The sequence below is a fragment of the Acipenser ruthenus genome, chromosome 3, assembly GCF_902713425.1.
Source record: "Acipenser ruthenus chromosome 3, fAciRut3.2 maternal haplotype, whole genome shotgun sequence".
NCBI classification, from domain to species: Eukaryota; Metazoa; Chordata; class Actinopteri; order Acipenseriformes; family Acipenseridae; genus Acipenser; species Acipenser ruthenus.
The window spans coordinates 53,909,418-53,920,402 of NC_081191.1; positions in this window are offsets into that span (position 1 = coordinate 53,909,418).

Sequence of the window (10,985 nt, forward strand, 5' to 3'; positions counted from 1 at the left end):
ATTCTGTGCGAACAGAAGGGAATGTATAGTAACAATGTATACAGATCCAGAACTATTGTACATGGTGCAGAATTAACCCTGACACACAAATTGAAACATAATCCTCTTGTTATGTGTGCATGTAATATGTGCCAAAGCAAGACATCAGTGACTGGGCCCAAACTTTGTCCAGCCTGTAGTCATTTAGCTAAACACTGTAGAATCTTGTTTGAATGTAATGATTCTGAAGGAATTTCTTTCTCTCATCTAAATGTAGATCCAAAGGATATTAAGAGGATTGAATGCATAAATTGTGAAGGAGGTCATTTAGTGAAATGGGCACATCTAGGTAAATTGGAATGTGTAGAAGGTGTCCCAGCTAAACGTGTCCAAGTATCTTGTAGGTACGAAGTGAGGAAGATGGCGTCTCACACCTGTGATGCTAAACTTTGGATAAAGGGGCCTGTTGTCGTTTTCGCAGAACCAACCAGAGCTGAACCCGGCACAGAAGTTGAATCCTGCTGGAAACGTGGGGATATGCTGAATATGTACTAGGCGATTTCAAATGGGAAATGTATTGTAATATAAAAAAATGAAGTGTTAGAGGAGGGATAGGGAAAGAGTATCCTTGTACCGCCAGTAGATGGCTCTCTTGCTCCATGAAATAGGTCAGTCTACATATGGTTCTAATTAAACATTTAGCAATCTGAGAATTTTTAAAATATATATATAACGAACGATTTACCACTAGTATATCTTATCTTCAGAAAGCATGACGCTTGATAAAAAGTACCATTCCGGCAAAAAGTGAACGTTAATAACACCGACAAATTTATGTTTTCCAAAAACAAGATAAGAAAATAATTCTATACAACAATAAATTAACATTAAAACTGAACAGCCAAGGTCTTAAGAAAAAAAATCCTGTCTCGGCTGGATTTTGTATGAACAAAGAGAAGGGTCAAGCCTAGTTGAATGCAGTTATACTGGCCTATATTTGGATTTAAATCTTAAGAGGGATTCACCAAAGTAATATTATAGCAACTGATAAACAGAGGTAAATTAATTGAAAGATTATCTTATAATGAAACAGGTTCAGTGCTAATTGACACTGTTTATAGTTCATAACAGTCATTTCATAAGATTAATAATATGTTTTAAGTATTTGCTATAATGAGAAAACATATTATTTAAAACTGACAAGTATTATTGCTTGTTCACGACTTTGCTGTAGTGATAAGAAGATTAAAAGCTGGAGCAGTATTCAATTTAATTAAATGGGAGAATGATACAGTTTATTTATCCTTCTATTGAACAACAAGACCTCTAGACATTATGATATCCATTGAATTATAGAAGTTAAAAGGTGTTGTGTTATGTTTTTGTGTTAAGTTTGTAATAATATACTATAATGTACCTTGTTATTAATCCACTATACTATTGTCTAATGATGGTAGATGGATTCCTTATAATGTGGTGATTTGAAACTGCTGCAGTGAAAACAGGGCCTCTCTTCTTATCTAGAAAGAAGGAATGTCCTTGGGTTCCACTTCAGCAGAGCTGCAAGCCTCATAGAGATGGAGTGTTAAGGTTTATGGAATTAGTGGTTTAGTACAGATAAGAATATATCTTGAAATAATATGCAAAAATTATGGCTTAACAGACCTTTATAGGTCATAAATCTAAAAAGTGTTTGCACAGACTCTGACCTTGGAAACAAACAAGAGACTGTGGAAACTGCTTGCAGTAACATATTCCCAGAGTCAGGTACAGGTCAGAGCCTGGTCAGTGCATCTCTTAAGGGATAAATAATTGTAATGAAAACTATTACCACTTAAACTTAGTGAAACTAAATGACTTGAATATTGTATGAGACAAACTTTTGTCAAATACTCTGTTAGACAGTGGTATATGGAATCAAAACTGACTCATTAACAAAATGATGAAACAACATGAGGTTAAAGGAAACACATACCTTTAATTTAGCATAATATAATCAATTAGAAGATGATGTCATATATTATTATTATTATTATTATTATTTATTTCTTAGCAGACGCCCTTATCCAGGGCGACTTACAATTGTTACAAGATATCACATTATACATTATTTCACATTATACAGATATCACATTATTTTTACATACAATCACCCATTTATACAGTTGGGTTTTTACTGGAGCAATTTAGGTAAAGTACCTTGCTCAAGGGTACAACAGCAGTGTCCCCCACAACCCTCCGGTCAAGAGTCCAGAGCCCTAACCACTACTCCACACTGCTGCCCTATTAAGGACATTAAGAACATCTCTCATATATAACACATATAAGAATAGTGTTTTGCATGCAGTAGTGTTTTTATATTATATTATAAACCAAGATCCTGGGAACCTTGGTTCACTTAACTTTTCAGATAAAGGAGGGGCTCGGAGGAAAGCAAAGAAATGAGATCATAAGAGTTGAAACAAATGTGAAATATTGAATTTATTGAGTACATGACACCTATTAATTCTGAAAAGTTAGTCTGGATCTTTTGAAAACTATTATTTGTAAAATGGATAAGAACTGTCCCACCTGATTAATGATTGGATTTAATTGAGGCGTCCCATGTATTCCAATGAGACGAAAAACCTATTTAACTCCAGAGTAATTTCAATGGAGTACCACACTCATCCCAGACAGGGCAAGGTGGTCCATCTTTTGCAAACCGACACAATTGAGCTGATTGAATTCAGTTTCATTTGCCTGGTGAAGACAGCCATATCCTTTTACGATTTATATTAAAGGGTAAGCATTAAGCAATTATTATTATTTTATCTCACATGTATTGCATGTATTGCTATAAGGGACTCACACTGTGTTTTAGAAATAAGAGAGAGTTTTGTTGAATGTGCTGAAATAGAGCATTGGGTACTTTAGGTGATGTGTTCTTGGCCTGCTTGTTGGCCTTGATTAACACATATATACATGTATTAAAGTGTTAATGTTGATATCTGTTAAGACACTGGACTGCCCAGTGTGTCTGTCAGCTGGGGATACGACGTAGCCTGTAGCTACTCTATCCAATATTTAACCGTTAATAAACCGAACGAGTACTAATCATACTCCGATTTCGTAAAAAACTTTAAATACATGAGTCTGTCAATTTCTTGAGTTCTATATTAGTCATCTGGATATACTGCGGGTCCAGAGCACGAACTATATCCCACTAGGAGTAATAACATCTCTGTCCTCCTAACGTCTCCCCTGAGATAAGAGTGTATGCTGAGCAATTCAAAAGAGTACGTAAAGGAATCTGAACACGCGGATTTCGTGACATTGACCTGTCCCAGGAAGCTTCCCCCTCATACCATGGCAAAAAAGGATGGTAGGAGAAGTCCTTCTGATGTTTGACACCATACTGCCTATTGACAATGTCAATCTGGGTATGAGTTTTCTCCACAAAATCCAGGCCTAGGACAAGGGGAAATGTCAGGTGACGATCGTCCAGGACATATGTGCCTAGAAACCAGACCTCTCCGTGGAGAAGGTAAGTGAGGCAAACTTGACCTTTGGCCTGGTGGGACTTGATATGAATTTAATGAGACACACAAAAGGGCCCAGCACGTTACTGCTGTGTTATAAAGTACTACGGGTTCTCATGCATAAAATTGAGGATTTGTCGGTCAGTCTCGGTAAGCTTTCACTACTTTAAACAGCTCTCTCTAAAAGCCACAATCAGTAGAGCTGAGCTGTGATTAAGAATTATTTTCTTGATCAAGACATTTTTTCAGTCCCAGTATTTTCTAAGTCTGGGTTTGCGAAATCCCATAATCAAGTTATTTTCTGGAAATCCATCATAACACTCTGAGCCATTTCTGTTTGTACCTGATTCCTACCTGCTGCCCTTTGTTATTGAGGATCAGCTCTCTTTTTAACAGTAGGTTGGATGATTGACTGATTGGAAATTGATTTGCAGCCACATTCCTCCCAATCAATCATCATCATAAGAAGACAGTAACTACTGTCATTCTGCAGATGAGCTGATGCAGACAAAAAAGCCACAGTCCCTCACTCAGCTTCAGTTTTACACTGAAATCTACAATCTTGGTAACTGTTTACTACATTTTTCCTTAGACTAGGTATTCTGCGCACTCTTCATGTTCAGATAGCAGATCTTGTTGGCTTTTCAGTTTGTTTATATTCCCTAAAGGTACTATCAGCTGTAGGTACACAAGCCTCCCCCATACCTCAATCCATATTGCCACTTTGTAGTTCATGAAAGCAAACACAAATAAAAAATAGAGTGATTTATCCATCTGCTGTTTTTTATATACGATTAGGTTTTAAACTACAAATTAGATATTCTGCCATGGTTCATTAACCTTTCGGAAATGTATAAAAACTATTTTAGAGGTATCTATGGGGACATATGACTCATGATCCAGAATTAAATTTAATTATAAAACAGTACTAATTTTCCTGAACTGAGAAGACATTTGTGTTGATTATTACGCTTCCAGGCCATAGGGCTGGGAAGTCTATTGTTATTGCTGGGATTCTTCTTCTTCTTCTTCTTCTTCTTCTTCTTCTTCTTCTTCTTCTTCTTCTTCTTCTTCTTCTTCTTCTTCTTCTTCTTATTATTATTATTATTAGGCTTCCTGGCCATAGGCAGGGAAGCCTATTGTTATTGTTGTATTTATTATTATTATTTTTCTTTCTGCCAAAACTTGCTCGAAAACTCACCAGATTCGGTAGGTTGGTAGATGCTTATGGGAAGATGGAAAATGCTAATGAACATATGTCGTAAGTCACATGATTTGGCCACAATATTGGATTGAAAATAAAACATTTTGCCTAAATGTAAAAATGTGTCTTTCGAAAACCACTTATTGCAGAGTGCTGAAAGTTGTTATAGTTGTTGAGGGATAGTCCAAGATTAACTGGTGTTTGTAAGGAATGGCGGCCATGCTGCATGACATCATAATCGCACGGTACAGACGTCATAATCACAAACTACAAAGATCTTCTTCTCCCAAACCGCTAGTCCGATTGAAACAAACCCAAAGGCAAATATGATCGTAGTGTGGCTGTCTTTAAAGGTTGTTCAAGGGAAGTTGCTACAATAAAAAAAAACATGGCAGTCACGTTGGATGACATCATCAACATACAAAACTGGCTAACAACTCCTTATAGAGTGCAGATAGGGCCATGGTTACTATGGAACACATATAGTGACCCATGTATGTTCTATAAAAAAATGTCATTGCCCACGACCTTTGACCTTTCCTAAAGGTCAAATGTAAAAATGGCTTATAACTCCTTATAGAGTGCACATAGGATCATGGTTACTATGGAATAATGGTATTCTGCACTATTTTCTAAAGTGGTTGGCACTGGTACTGGAAGCCGTAAAGTTGCTGGCAACTCTAGTTAATATTATTATTATTCTTTCCGCCAAAACTTGCTCGAAAACTGACGAAATTCAGTAAGATGGTAGATGCTTATGTTAAGTTGGTTAATGTCATTTGAACATATGTCGTAGGTCACATGGTTTGACAGCCATAGTGATTGAAAAAAAAACATTTTATCTAAATGTAAAAATTTGTCTTTCAAAAAACCACTTATTGCAGAGTGCTGAAAGTTTGTAAACTTGTTCAGGAATAGTCCAAGATGAAGTGGTGTTCGTGTGGTATGGCAGCCATGCTGCATGATGTCAAAATCACATGGTACAGACGTCATAATCACAAACTATAAAGATCTTCTCCCAAACCGCTAGTCCGATTGAACCAAAAATTGGCACACGTGATCCTAGTATGGTTGTCTTTAAGATTTGGTCATGGGAAGTTGCTACAATAAGAAACATGGCGATACGTTGGATGCCATCATAAACATACAAAACTGGCTTACAAAAACTTTCGTCTTTCGTAAAACTTTCGTAAAACTGGATTATAACTCCTTATAGCGTGCACATAGGGTCATGGTTACTATGTAATTGGCATTCTGCACTATTGACTAAAGTGGTTGGTACTGTTACTGGTACTGGTACTGGAAGCTGTAAAGTTGCTGGCAACGCTACTTTGAATTGAAACAACTCCATAAAACTGATCTGTTGTTACAGCTTGCCAAACTTTCCAACTGGTACTGAGCTTGGAAGCTGTAAAACTGCCTGGCAGTTCTAGTTATTAGGCTTCCAAGCTAGCTTGGGAAGCCTATTGTTATTGTAAGGATTTTATTTATTTTATTATTATTATTATTATTATTATTATTATTATTATTATTATTACATAGTGTAACAATTTTTTTTTATTTTTTTTGGTTCCTGGGTAGTAAGTGTTATTTCCTAATTGCTTATGCCTCAAAAGTATAGAAAATGGCTATTATTCCCCACAAACTTTGCTTTTGTGACCAGGACAGTGATATTTTGAAATTTACCTATTTTCCAGAACATTCCAGATAGATTCAGTGCTGAGTAAACTTGGAGTAACTTCTAGAACTTTCTAGAACTTTCCAGTAATATAAATAGTAGTATAAATACAGGGGCCTTAAGCCCACCAGTTCAGTTTAGTTCCAGCTGCCTAAGTGGATACATATCTGCATTTTTCTGAGATGGCATCAAGGTCATAGGAGACTTCAAAATGGTGGCATTCCTGATGGGTCTCCAAGGCGGTTTTACCAAGTTTCCCTGCTATCTTTGCCTTTGGGACAGCAGGGACACCAAGGCGCACTACCACAGACGGGACTGGCCACAGCGGACCGAGTTCTCGTGGGGAGGAACAACGTCAAGTGGGAGCCACTGGTGGACCCCCAGAAGGTGCTGATGCCACCACTGCACATCAAATTGGGCCTTATGAAACAATTTGTCAGAGCTCTAGATAAGGAGTTGGCAGCCTTCAAGTACCTTCAAGACTTCTTCCCTAAGCTGTCTGAGAAGCTCACTAGTAAGGAGAAAGCGGCTTGGAACAGCTTTGTCGCAGTGGTTCCTGGGCAATCACAAGGCCGGAAACGGCACAGTGGGCTTTAGGATGTCCCTCAAAGTCCATTTCCTTGATGCTCATCTTGATAAATTCAAGGAGAACATGGGAGCGTACTCGGAGGAGCAAGGCGAGCGCTTCCACCAGGATATACTGGACTTTGAACGCCGCTACCAAGGACAGTATAATGAGAACATGATGGGAGACTACATTTGGGGGCTGATTCGTGAAAGTGATTTACAGTATAATCATAAATCTCGAAAAACTACTCACTTCTAAATCTTTTGTAGTCATTTTTGTATTACTTTAGTACAAATACATGTTAATTTGGATTCATATGTTGTTTTTTTCTGACTTTATGCGAACGAAAAGACACAAATTCGCCCGTTTTCTCATTGGAAATAGGTAAATTTCAAAATATCACTGTCCTGGTCACAAAAGCAAAGTTTGTGGGGAATAATAGCCATTTTCTATACTTTTGAGGCATAAGCAATTAGTAATTAACACTTACTACCCAGGAACAAAAATTGTGTCACATAGTGTTATTATTATTAATAGGCTTCCTAACCAGAATGGCTGGGAAGCCTGTTGCTTGCGTTAGGATTTTTATAATTTTTTTTCTTCCGCTCTTTTTTTAAAAAATCTCTAAAATCAACACTATTGCACGGAAAATCACGAAACTTGGTAGGGTGGGTAGGGACCTAAGGGAAGTTGTGGCAGAGCGAAAATGAAGGTCATAGGTCACATGGTGTGGCGGCCATATTGGATTTTTCAAGAATTTTGGACAATTTTAAAAAATCTTCTCCGATGGTTTACAGCAGAGAGCTAAAACTTGGTGCACATACTCCCCTCCTGGCCTAGATTTAAAGTTTTCAAGAGAAGTCAATCAGTCACATCGTTTGGCGGTCATATTGGATTTGTCGAAAATATTCAAACGACTTCTTCTCTGGCCACCGTGAGCCAATCAAATTTCAGCTATGGTCAAATTTCACATATTACCTTGCTAAAGCTCAAATGCAAAACTTGTTTAGAACTGCTTTGAGAGTTTAGACAGTGTCATAGTTACAATACCATACACAAATCAACCCATATATGCTCTATTAAAAAATGAACTTGACCGTGACCTTTGACCTGTCCTTAAGGTCAAATGCAAAACTAGCTTATAACTCCTTACAGAGTACAGATAGGGTAATAGATACTATGGAACACATATAGGAACCCATAAAAGCTGTATTCAAAAATTGCCTTGACCGTGACCTTTGACCTCTCCTTAAGGTCAAATGCAAAACTAGCTTGTAACTCCTTAGAAAGTGCAGATAGGGTTATGGTTATTATGGAACACATATAAGAACCCATACATGGTCCATCAAAAAATGTCTTTGACTGTGACCTTTGACCTCTCCATACGGTCAAATGAAAAACTAGTTTATAACTCCTTAGAAAGTGCAGATAGGGTCATGGTTATTATGGAACACATATAAGAACCGATATGTGCTGTATCAAAAACCGTCTTTGTGACCTTTGACCTGTCCTTAAGGTAAACTGCAAAAGTGGCTTATAACTGCTTAGAGAGTGCAGGTAGGGTCATGGTTACTATGGAACACAGATAGGAACAAGAATGCCTTGGAAGCCGTCAAGTTGCTTGCAACTTCTAGTTATTATTACTATTATTATTATTACTATACAGAAGTATTTGTAATGTTAAAGTAAAATGGTAAGTTTGTTTATATTAGTGATTGATCAGTACTGGTGAGCTTGTAACTTCCTTCGAATTTAAAAGACTACCAATAAATACTTCCTGTGTTAACTGTTATTCAATAGTACTGTTTGTTTATCTTATAATGTGACAGTGGGTGCTCAATTTTAGCCTTTTATTTTAATTGCGGAATATAGCAGTGTAAGGGGGGGATCTGGACTGACTATCTGACACATGCATGGGACTACAGGTAGAGGGCAGCAGTCTCGTAGGATCTGCCTGTCGGTCATGGCGATGACACAGAGAGGTGGGGAAGAGGGTGTGTGTGCTTTCCCTCTCTCTGAGTGGCTGAGAGGCAGGCCTTGGGAGACTGCTTGGCCCATAAGAACTGCGCTTGGTTGTGCACTCGGGTGGCCGCGTTCGGGGATATACAGTGACACTGGCAGAAGAGACCAGAGTGAAACAAGGAGCAGGTGAGCCCGGCTGAGGGAGACAGCCTTCCTTAAAAACTAATTTACAAAGTAAAAGAAATAATTACGTACCCGAGGGGATGTGTGTAGGTATACAGGGAACCCTGGCCACCCCCAGTGTATAGGAACAGCTGAATGTAGGACGGAGACCCGTTCTGATCGGCTTCGCGGCAGTGGGGGCACTGCGTAAGCAGCACTTTTGTTTGTAGTTTTATTACTGTGTTTTATTTTCCCTTTTTCTTTTGACTTCTGTTTTCATTATTATTTTAGAGCACTTGTATGTGCAAGGAACGGTATACCTGTATTGGTAACCCCATGGCCCTGTTTTACTGTCGACAGTATACAGGCCACGGACAACAGTGCCCTCTGCGGGATAGAATAAAAAAAAAGAAAATAAATAAAACTGGGCACCTGTGCAGTGTTTGCAAATAAAATCTTCTGTCTCCCGTGTCAGTGAATACCCCCACCCTTTTATAGTTTGTTTATCTGAGATTTTTTTAATTTATTTTTTTGCTGAAAACTAGGATCCCCGGTGATAAAGCGCACGGTAATGATACTTTGAAGCGAAATGTTATAGTATTCACTATAGCTTCCATAACTCCTTTGGGTTGTTTGAAGAAATGTCTCTGTCTATCCTTTTCTTTTACAGTACTGCATGTGTCTGATTTTAGTACTAGCAGACCTCTCTTCTGTGGCAGTGTACTATCCTTTGACCACTACTATTTGGAAACTCATGCAGGTAAAACAATATCGTGCTATCTTTGACACCCGGCAGCCTTTGGCAGTAATTGAGCTTGTTAGAGTGTGAGTTAATTTTACTTTACTTATTTTCTTTAGTAGAACAAGTATATTATTAGTTATTTGTGTTTTATTTTCATATGTTATGCCTTGAACTCTTGGTCTGTGTGATAGAGAGAGAAAGGATCGATGTTGTAAATCTCCCTCCCGATTAGAAAGGGCGCTGTGTAAGGGGGAAGGTAAGCTGCCTCCTAGATCTGCCACCTCGGTGGTAGGTGGAAACCGGAAGGTGACCATATTAGGAGGGGCGCGTAGCTGCAAGTACTCAGGACGATTCCATTGCAGTCAGCTGTGGGGCAGCCCTCTATTGGAGAAACTATGGCGACGTGTTGACTGCAGGGAGGAGTTTGCTGGGTACAAAGGGGAAGCAGCTACGTCAATACCTCCTCTTGCGCTGAGAAACTGAGCCACCAGCCGGATCGTTGTGTTTTTTGGATTACGTGTTGTTTGTTGTATGTTTTCAGAGGCGGAGTAGGAGCGTGGGACTGCAGCCACGGAGCCAGTTCCAGATCACAGAGCACTACCTTCCCTTCACCAACATCAGCACACCCCGTGTGGATTACAGAGCACTTTCAGGACACTCGGGATTTCATTGTGGACACTTTCTGTTTGTTTTTGTATTTTTGTTTGTCAGCCAGCTGTGTTCCCCCCAATACCCTCGCTGGTAAAGGGGAGGTTTATTTTAATAAACACAGACGTTTTTGGGAGAAATACTGTTTCAGGACTGTTATTTATTCACACTCCACTCGCATCCGTCACAGTCTGTTTATTTGTCGTGTTTCACTGATATTTTGCATTGAATTTTGGTGTTTCTTTTTGGTTTTGTTTAATTTGTAATTTTATTTAGGATTCCCTGGCACTCTAGTGGTTACAGACTCGGGGACATTGTGGAACTGTAGTACTGTATTATCTCCTTGTGTGACCTTCCCCTCTAGTGGACGCGAGCGATATTGCAATTGCCTAGCTACAGAAATAATTGCACTTTGTCTTAATTCCGTTAAACTCTGTTTTAATAAAAATCGATTTTTATATTTAATAACATCACAGTGCTTCCAAGAACTAACAAGAGTTACCAGTTTTTTGAACCCAAGA